Source organism: Alligator mississippiensis, chromosome 2 (assembly GCF_030867095.1).
Source record: "Alligator mississippiensis isolate rAllMis1 chromosome 2, rAllMis1, whole genome shotgun sequence".
NCBI classification, from domain to species: domain Eukaryota; kingdom Metazoa; phylum Chordata; order Crocodylia; family Alligatoridae; genus Alligator; species Alligator mississippiensis.
The window spans coordinates 304646247-304656640 of NC_081825.1; the positions used below are offsets into that span (position 1 = coordinate 304646247).

The 10394-nt window shown below is 46.3% G+C and overlaps 1 long non-coding RNA gene across 1 annotated transcript in view; it reads left to right on the top strand.

Moving 5' to 3' along the window:
- The window catches only part of LOC132248451 (uncharacterized), a 50422-nt gene extending 40316 nt beyond the window's left edge, over positions 1 to 10106 (top strand). Inside the window, exon 3 of the long non-coding RNA XR_009459643.1 lies at positions 9880 to 10106. This is a non-coding gene — a long non-coding RNA (uncharacterized LOC132248451). The remainder of the gene's footprint in view (positions 1 to 9879) is intronic.
- Positions 10107 to 10394: the final 288 nt, after the last annotated feature.

The following is a 10394-nucleotide window of genomic DNA, read 5'->3' on the forward strand; positions in this document are numbered from 1 at the left end:
TGAGGTGAGTGATGCTGGGGCATTTCCATAGATGTATTTTGCTCTGAGGTCAGGTACCCCAGTGAGGTCATGGGCAAAGCATCTGGATGGAAGATGGTGTGTCTGAAAAGCAGGTATTTCAGAAACTTCTTTACTGCTGATCAGTCCATAGCACATGTCCCCGTCCCCTGGGCTTAAAGTAACATCATTCCTAATACCGGAGCACACAGCTCTTCTGCTGGCCCAGGGCTAGGCAGTGAGCAGTAGGGGTATGCGAGGCGGGCAGTATTCAATTTGGATTCGGATTCGGCCTGATTCAGGAGACAGTGATTCGATTCACTGATTCAGATCACTGTCCCGATTTGATTCAGCCGAATCTGAATCTAAAGATTCGATTCTGATTTGGAGAATCAGCAATTTGGCCATAGATACAACTTTATATACATATACCTCTACCTGGAGGTACGCAGAAAAAACATATAAAGCCGTGTCTATGGCCAAATCGTTGAATCTCTCCGAATTGAAAAGGAGGCTTCCGATTCGATTTGGAGAGATTAATGGGTCTCCTGACTTGATTCAGATTCAGAGAGTCAGCTGCCGAATCGGGCTGAATCTCCTCCGAATCGAATCAGTGACCGAAGCTTCACACAGCCCTAGTGAGTAGCACCACTCTCAGCCTTCTTAAAGCCAGGAAAGTGGGGGGCTCTTGCCTGCAAAAGTACCAGTCCACGTGCTTTCCAATATTAATTACTTTTGGAATCTCACACAAAGCGGCAGTTAGCCTTCACTAGCTTGATAGAGCAAATTACAGAAGGAATCCTATGTAAAGATCAGAGGATCGTACGAAATGAGGGCTGGAAGGGACTTAATAATGTCACCTAGTCCAACCCCCCTGAATAAGCCGTCCCAGCCAAGTGTCCGTCCAGCCTGCCCTTGAAAACTTCCAAGAATGGCGATTCTACAGTTTCTTTAGGCAGCCTCTTCCAATGCTTGACCATCCTCAGAATCAGAAAGTTCATCCTAATCTCCAACCTAAAATTTCCTCTGCCACAGCTGGCAGCCATTGCTCCTACCCGTTTCCCATGCCTACAGAGAAAAGCCCATCTCCATCCTCCCCCCTCTTCAGTTATTTGAAGACTCTTATTAAATCCCCCCTTAGTCTTCTCTCCTCCAGACTACATAATTCTAACTCTTTCAGCCTTTCCTCCTAAATCTCACTTCCCAAGCCCCTGACCATTTTTGTCGCTCTGCTCTGGTCTCTTCCTAGTTTGTCCATGTCCTTGGAGTGTGGGCTCCAAAACTGCTCTAGGTGAAGCCTCACCAGCTCAGACTAAAGTGGAAGAATCATTTCCTTGATTTGCAAGTGTCACTCCTGTTCATACAACATGGAACGGTGTTGGCTTTTTTCACAAGAGCACACTGTTGGCTCATACTCAGCTCATGATCTGCTGTAATCCCCAGGTCCTTCTCTGCAGCCTTGCAGCCTAGCCAGTCATTCTCCAGTCTGTATTTGTGCATGTAATTATTCCATCCCAAGTGCAGGACTGCGCTCATTCTTGTTGAATGTCCCCTGTTTGACTGCGGACTATTTTTCCAGTCTTTCCAGGTTATTCTGGATCCTAGCCCTGCTCTCCAGAGTGTCTGCAACTCCACCCAGCTTGGTGTTGTCCACAAACGTGGTAGGCATGCACTCACTCCCATCATCCAGATCACTAATGAAGTTATTAAACAATAGCTGGGACAGACCCCTGGGGAACCACACTTAATACCTCTTCCCAATTAGACATGATCCATTGATGACTACTCACTAAATATGATGATCCAACCAGTTACATGTCCACCTTATGGTACTTCTTTCTAGTCTGTATTTCCTTAGCTTGTTAATGGGAATGTTGCGGGAGATGGTGTTAACAACCTTGCTAAACTGAAAGTCAAGATGAAATGTATTACCTGTATAATCAACTCGCCTTGATGAGCAGTAGTACACTTGAAAAATGTCACTGGATGGTGGCAGAGGGTGTCTGCTCTGTGTCTGTACAGTGCCTTTTACAGTAGAGCTTCCCCCGATTCACTGTTCTGACTTGGGACAATGAAAATAAGTATTACAGCTAAATATCTGCCTTGTCTGAGCTTACAGGACAAACATTTCCATTCCTACTCTCTGGAAAGAAGTGTCCCTACTGAATCGGATCCATCCAGTTCAGCATCCAGTTCTGATACTGGTAGTCGCATGTGTGTTAGAGGAGGGAATAAAGAAACCATACAGTGAATTGTTTTATGGAATAGCTTACTGTGCTGGTAGTGGCTTCCTTGCTTGCATCGAGCTTAAGCTCTGAACCATGAGGTAGTACTGACACGCGTCTTACTCTGTCTAATGCAAGAGCTGGAACTGATCCAGAAATATGTTTTTACATCGATGGTAAAAACAAAACTTTGTTTTAACAAAATTTATCATCTCTTCCTGGTTTCTAGTAAACTTTTTTGTGGGGGGAAACAGCTTTTGGCAACAGAAAACTAGAAGTTCTCAGTTTTAGACTGAAAATTTTAGCTACCAAAACCTGAAAACCATTCAAGAAATGGAATTTGAAAAGAGAAATTGGCTTCCTCAACTAACCATTGAAACTTTAATTCTGCCAACCTGTACTTCTTTTACTTTTTTGGGACCCTTACTAAGCTTTGAGGTTCAATGATATGCCACAATCCTGGTTTTTTTCTGGAAAAAAAAATCCCAAATTTTCTGATTAAAAAAAACCAAAACAAAAATCCAAATTTTTTCCCTGATTAAAGTGTGTGTGTGTGTGTGTGTGTGTGTGTGTGTGTGTGTGTGTGTGTGTGTACACACACACACACACACACACACAGCAAAGAGAGATCAGGCTCAAAGACTGTCAGAAAGGAAGATTAGACTTTCAGAGAAGCTGCTGGAAGAGGAGAGATTGAAAAGATTGCAATGGGATCATGCAGAGGACAAATGAAAAATGATGAGAGAGGGGTTTGTGAACAAGAGAAGAAGCCGCATGACATAAGAGCAGGTAAACTGGAAGATACTATTTACCCTTGAGTCATCATATAAAGACTCAACTGATTAAATGAAAAGAACAAAATTAAAGTTGGTAAGTAATGATTTCCATGTATTTCCATCATGTATAATTAGCGAGATTTCACCAAGGACCCTGGTTTTCTCTGGGAAAAAAAAAATCCCACATTTTCTGATTAAAAAAAATAACTCCAAATCCACATTTCCCATGATTAAAATGATACACCACTAATATATATATAATGTTTCAAGCTCTCCTTTTCCAGGAGCCTCTCTGTGATTCTAATCATCTTTGCTGGCAGCCTTTGAGCCTGATCTCTCTTTGCTGTATCTTCCTAGAAGTCGGGTGACCAGAACTAATCTGAGGGAGGCTTCACGGCAGAACTATGCAGTGAGAGCTTAAACTCTTTCAACTTTGTTTTATCCTGTGTTGTATGCAGCCCAATTTATATTCTTTTTGGTCTGGTTCCCTGCAGTAAGTGGAGGTGTCCACTTAGCTGTGCACAGAAATCCCCTCTGCTCTCTCCTGAGCAACCACTGTTCATTCAGAAACAAGGATTTCCCAATGCCGCTTTCCCTCGAGGAATGTGATTATCTCGTCTCATCTGTTCCCTGCTGTGGCAGGAGCTTGGACACTGACAGTACCTCTGTCTCTCCTTTGCCTGGGGTACATGGCAGGTTAATCCTCAGAGGACTGAAATGCCATAACCAAATGCTTGTTACTGGGCTCCATACCGTAGTATCTGGGAGGACTTAAGACTGTGCGTAGACGAAACAAGGGGTATGTGTGCACGACACTTTAAAGTGGGCTAAATGCTTTTGCACCGCTCTAATGGTGTTGGTGTTTGCACGCATCGGCGATGTATTCCGTATTAATTACATCTCATCCAAAGAGTTTTAGTTTGCTGCCCTACAGTTGCGGAGCGAAGCACCAGGCTCCGTGCAGCTCAGGGGCTCTGCAGAAAGCCCGTGCAGGCAGCCTGGCAGCAGCTTGGGAAGGCAGGCTCTGCCCAAGGAAAATAAAAGTGGGGAGCCTGCTCTCCCCGCCACTCCTGGAGCCTGTTTGAGCTGCACGGGGGCCTGATGCTTCCCTTCATGGCTGCGGTACTCCCCGGGACTGCCCCAGCCGGGTGCCTGAGGGTGGGTGCTGCCTGGGGGGGATGCCTCTGCTGCTGCAGAGGGAAGCACCAGTGCCCAGGGATCTCTCCACCCGCTGGCAGCTCACCCTCCCTCCTTGCCGCCAGAGAGGCAGGTAAGTCAGCAGGGTGTGTGCATGACATGGGGGTTTAAAGGGCCCTAAATTGAAGTGCTGCTTTTAAAAACCCACCACTTCAATTTAGGGCCCCCATTTCATTTACACATCCTGTGTTATGCAAAGGTCAGACCAGATGATCTCCTTGCCCCTTTTAGCCTTATATACTAGGAAGGTATCATATTGGGTGCCCCAGCATGCATTACTTCATATTCGCCAGCACTGAGGTGGTAAACAGGTGTCTCACTTGCTCCGGGACTTCTTGTCCTGGGGTTTGACCCAGGGCAGAACAGGAGCATCACAGACCTTTTCACAGGTCACCCTGCCAAGCTGCATGGCTATTCCCTTGCTAGTAGGTGGTCACCAAGGGCAGGGAGCCTGACCGACTTGTCCCTGAGTAAATGATATAACCGTACAGACATACAATAGGCTCTCCCAAGAAAAAAGTGTTAATGCATTTTATCTGGCATCCCTCAACGGCACTTAAAGTTAGACAGTTGATGAGTGTGTCTGTACAATCCTGAGACAAAAGGTTTTTTTTTTTCCCCAGGACAAATGTGGTGTCTGCTCCAAGCCTGAATAAAAGGTAGGGTTGATTTTCTTCTTATAGACTAACGTAAGTAGCAAGATATATGCATATACTGAACTGTCAGCTACTGCGTGTTCCCATTTGCCTGGCACAGTTCTGTCCCTCTGCAATTTTTCCCACTTCTTCATCCTTCATAAAAAATAAAATGTGATGGCCTGCATACGTTTCCACCTCTTTGTTTCTCCCCTCTCCCAGGTGACTGACAAACATATTGACTTCTAGCCCTGGAGTGGCACCTCGAGGCAGCCTGCTGTGTTCACTTTGGGCCATACTGAAATTCGGTCATTTGTTCCTCTCCTTCTTCTCTGCCTCTTAAGATGGGTTCTGATCCCTGGTAATGGTTTTTCTCCTTTTTTATGGCTCCTGATTTTCCTTAACCCTCACTGAGAGGGAACTTCAGGAAGGGCTTTTCTAAATGTTTGTGCTTTTAGGATCTTTTGGCAAGCGCCCCTCCTATATCTTGGACTCATGCTCATTTCTGGGTTGATCTCTCCCCGCTGAAGGCTGAATTCAGTTGTGTCCTGGTCACTGGGCACAGACAGACATGACAATTTTTGTCTGATCTAGCCCCAGAAAGTGCTCTACAGCCATGATCAAACACAAGTGCATGGCTGCAGAGTGCTTTAAAGGTCCCCATCCTGTGAGACTCTGAACCCTCATTGCATGAGGGTTCATATTATTCATTTCTGTCTGCACACACCAGGAGCAGGGCTGGGCTGACACAGTTCAGTTCTGCTCCCCGCACGGTTTTCAGGATGGGAGGGGGCAAAGGGAGCGGAGAGAGCTCATTCTGGGGGTTGCCCAGCTGGCACTGGAGGTGGGGTAGTTGGATTGGAGCACCCCAGTGAAGCCTCTCTCCCTGGATCGGCTCCAAATTGGAACGAATCCTGCACCCTCCTGACCCGACAGCAAATGTCTTTTGGTTCAGGAAGATCAGGTTAACTCATGATGCTTTCTGCAAAGTGCTACGAGTTAGACGTGGGAGCTGCATTTCTATCTGCACCCACTAATACTTGGCAGCTCCAGGGTCTTTAACTTACTCCTCTGCATTTCTTAGTGCTATGGGTACATCCACATCACAGTCTGTTGTGCCCATATCCTAGGTTTACAGTTTGGAGCTTAAGTACCAGGTGTAGCCTGGCCTGAGCTGAACTCTATGCCTTTCTAGCTAATTTATCCACAAGATAATATACCAGTATGGTTAATTAGCCCACACAGAGCTCTTTGCTGCAGTAGCTAGACTACTGCCAGGAGTTGAGCTGGTTGATCCGAAGCTAACTCAGCTATCTTTATAAGAGCTCTTCCTTCCTGTGCTCTGGGGTCTGTTCCAAGAAGAGATTGCTTTAAGATGTTAAGACATTGCTTCCCCAGTTCCAGGACTGCTGCGACATGCAACGGATTTATGATTTATATATTTATATGTGTATACTTGGAGTCATGTCCTGTTGCTTTTCTGTATCAAGTTGCTTCTTGTCTCTATCGGCCAGGTGCAGGCGTCTCCGCGGATCAGGAGCAGCACTCTCCTAGTGTGCTTTGATTCTTAGGGCTTTGGATTTGTAGCTGTACAGATTCATCTGTGTCGCATCCTGTGAACCGGCAGCATTGTGCATGACAGCCTTCCAGGATGACTAAATCAGTTTGTAGAGACCTTTCCCTAGGGGCAGGCCAATTCTCTTATCTCTGTTAAGCATTGCAGTCCAAAGCTACCAATTCTGTTTCTCCCTATATGCAGTTCAGGGTCTTCATTCAAATGCAGCTCACAAGGTGATTTATTTCTTCCAGTTTGTATGATGCTTTGTAGCTTACCTCCATTTCAAATTCACCGTTTGGCGGAGAATTGATAAAATAGAATCATTGCTCGAGACAGATTTATTTACATGTTGTCTGGGCTCCCTATCAGATAAGTAGCTCGCTGAACTGAAGATGCTCAAATGCAATGAACGTTACCGTTTTCTGGGGCAAGCAGTGTGTCCCTCTATGCATTTAACTGTCTTTGAGGCTGGCTGTAGAGCCTGGGCGTGCGTCTTTCCAGGTAGAGCTCCATTAGCTGACAGAGGAAGAGCCCGTGTTTCAACTGCAGAACTTTTGTACAGTCAGCGCTCCTTTTCAGCAACACCTGGTAGGAACAACTTTTGCCTGAGAATATTTCTCAGGAGTCAACTGGATTATATATAGCAGAGGAGAAAGCAGATGAACTTACTGTCTGGCACAGGTGGATTGAAACGGATGCACAGATCCACATGCTCTGGTTTCCCAAGGTGCACCCCTGTAACTGTAGCAAGCCTCAGGACTCTTGTGGGGGTTCAGACCTCCTGTTTGCCCCAATGAGAGAAAAGTCCCTTCCCGGGGTGCATGAAGAGCGTGCATGCATGCATGCAGTCGTAGGTGGAGTCAGGATTTTGAAAAGGGGGTGCAGGAGCAGGGGTGGCAGTGGCAGTGATGGGGGGTCCTGCTCCTTGCACCTGCTCCCAGGCTGGCGGGGGACAGCCGGGAGCACCAGGCAGGGAAGGGGAAGCTGCCTCGGCTCCCCATGAAGCATGGCTGGAGCAGGGCAGGGGCAGCTCTGGAGCTCCCTTTGCCCTCTGGGGCAGCGATGGGTGGAGGAGGGGGTTTGGGAGGGCAGGGGGAACATGCTGCTGAGCACAGTTGCTGAAAGGGACCGTTCTTAACTTTCCTAGGGACTTCAATCTCTGGCTGCTGCTCCCACAGCCTGGTCTGAAGCAGGAGTGTGATGGCCTCCAGATACAGTCTGTTTGGAGTGCAGCAACTCCGTGGGGAATTTGCTCCATTTTAGAAACTTTACGTGTCACTAGGAGGAAAAAAGGAGATGAGGAAGACTGGATGAGAAGGTGACTGCAGTGACTGTAGCGTTGTCCTTGTTCTTGGACACTGATGTGTGACAGGGGAAGGCAGGCAGGAGCGAAGGATCAGGTCTCGAATGCCATCACTGCTCCGGGATTTGAGAAGAGGAAAGGCTCCAAGAAGCACGCCAGCATTAGTGGCTAATGAAAGTGCACCCTTGGGTCTTACCCTGTCTTCACAGATGGTGAAAGGTGCCCCATGTTTCCTGCCAGAAGCTATCCAGGAGCACTGCATTGCACCCCATAGCTTTTAAAGGCATCTGGCCATTAACTTTCTGCAGGGCGCGGACTCAGAACAGAGTTTTACTGGGGTTACAATGATGTGTGCCACTGCAATGAGGAAAGGAAGCATATGCCAGAGTTGGCTGAGGTTTCTGCCACGCAGACAAGGTGTCGTGCACATCATTTAAAGATGTGGGTTTTTTTGTAGCAAGGAGTCTGTCTTCCGACCATGACGCACGCCGTGCCATGTGTTGCTGTTTGCACCTTGATGCACCTTGATGGTGGAGCCCTGGTGTCTTTCCAAGAGGGTGAAGTGATATGCACCTCTCTCTGGCTGTGGGATTGTTCACTGTCTTGAATGGTGCTCTGCCCTGGTGGAAGCTGAACGCTGTACGCACACTTGTGTCATGAGTTTGCTGCAAATTGGAGACAGTGTGTGATCTGCTCAATATGTACATGTATCTTCACTTCCATCCTGGTGAAGAAACTTTTGGTTCACAACCTTGTGAATAGTCGCTCTTTTGTTCTAGTTTCAAGCCCCAGATATGGATATATAGGTATGTAGATATCTACATCGGGGCTTGAAACAGCAACCATATATAGGCATACACGTGCATGCGTGTGTGCGTGCATGCATGCACACACACCACAGATCTAAGCAGTTGTTAATAAAAATGTATTTAAAGTCTCTCCAGTGCTGTTTGTGGCAATCCTCTGCGGAAGTGATTTCATGAATGAGAAACCTGTAGCAGGGACATTAATTGCATCGAGTGGTTTGTTGCATCATTTGTCAGTGTATGAATTGTAATGCCTATGGAGAAAAACACCATGGGGTTTTTGGGTATTTCTGGGATTTCTGTCTTACAAGCATTCGTGATGGGGGGGGGATGCCATACTGAGTGATGCACAAGTATTGGGGCACTGCATTTTTGGAGTTAAAGGGTAAATGCAGCCACACCACCCTTGATTTCCTTTGTGCACTGTGACTGTACCAGCTTGAGTAAACTTGAGTTAAGGCTGAAGCCACACTGGTGCATGCTGGGGAGAGCTGTGGCCAGGTAGCTCTGTTTATAAAAATATACCAGCACTTCAAGGTAAAGCAGGCCCAAGGGATGCTTTGCCACAATGCTTTCTTCGTCTGGTGTAAAGGACCATTGGATGGTGCAGGTCTTGCCTAGAAACTTTGCCCTTGCTCTCTAGGTGTTTTTCATCCTAGGAGTTGAGTTTCTCTCAATTGCCATGACCGGCAGATGCACACGATGAACGTTGTGAAGCAAACGAACCATGCAAACGGCCAACGTCCTTGACCAACATGGCTCTTCTGTTTTGCCAGAGCTGAAAATTATGCTTCCTTCAGATCCTATACACCAGAGTCTGTTTTGAGGTCTGATGTTTCTGGTCTCCAAAGCTATAGAAGAGAGGTTGATTGCTTGGGAAGTGGGAGAGAAATGCTTTGGTGGACTAGCGCAAGCGTTCCCTGGAGAAAGATACCTTTCCAACTATTGCTTTGGATCAGACGGGACGCTTTAGTTTTTCTCATGTCTTTGACAGTCCTCTCTTATGGAGAACTAGTCAGGTTTTTGTTCCCCTTCAAAGAAAACTGATTTTCATCAAATAAATGACTTTTCTGTGATCTATTTTACTTTTTAGAAATAATTTCTGATGAAACTGGGAAATGAAAAACGTGTTTTTGTCTCTGGTTTTCTTTCCGTTTTTTTTTTTTTCATCTCTCCTCTCTGTTTCTTTCCTTTCTTTTATTCCCTTTTCAATAATAAAATGGGAGAAGGGAAAGAAACTTTTACATTGAGATCCATCATTTACACACACATGCACACAAAAGAATTTCTTTCCCCAAACCAGGAGAGTTGAAATAGCTTTTATTATTTTTATTTGTATGTGTTTGGCCTGTTTCCTGATGAGTGCTGGTCTTGCCTTTCAGCTATGAAATCCCCCGATCCTTGTTTGCGTCCATCACAACGACACACCATTGCTCCTGGAGCCAGTTAGAGCAGCGACATCAACTTCACTAAACTGAAAATCCCTTGTGAGTCTTGTGATCTAGACTAATTTAACCTACCTGCTTATGTATTTGCTGAGCCCATAACGATGGTGTTTGAGCATATAGGATGAGATTGGGGCCATCTTGATGTGAATGGCTTCGTTAGATCCAGGATGTCATCCCACCTAACTTAGCCCAGGTCCCCCCATAAGGGCATTGTGGGTATAACTGGGCATCTTCCAGCTAATAAGCAGAAACTGGAGACTGCATTCTGCGGATGCACAGTATATTTTTGTGTAGTATTTTTCCACTGAGACTTACAGGATGCTCTTGGGAGCAGTTATGCTGGCACTGCTGATTAGCTGGAAGAGAGCAGGGGTCCGTGCCTGAACGCCTGCGCGTCTTGTCAAGAGGAAAAAAGCTTTAGGAAGTCACTTATGGATGCTACAAGTTAC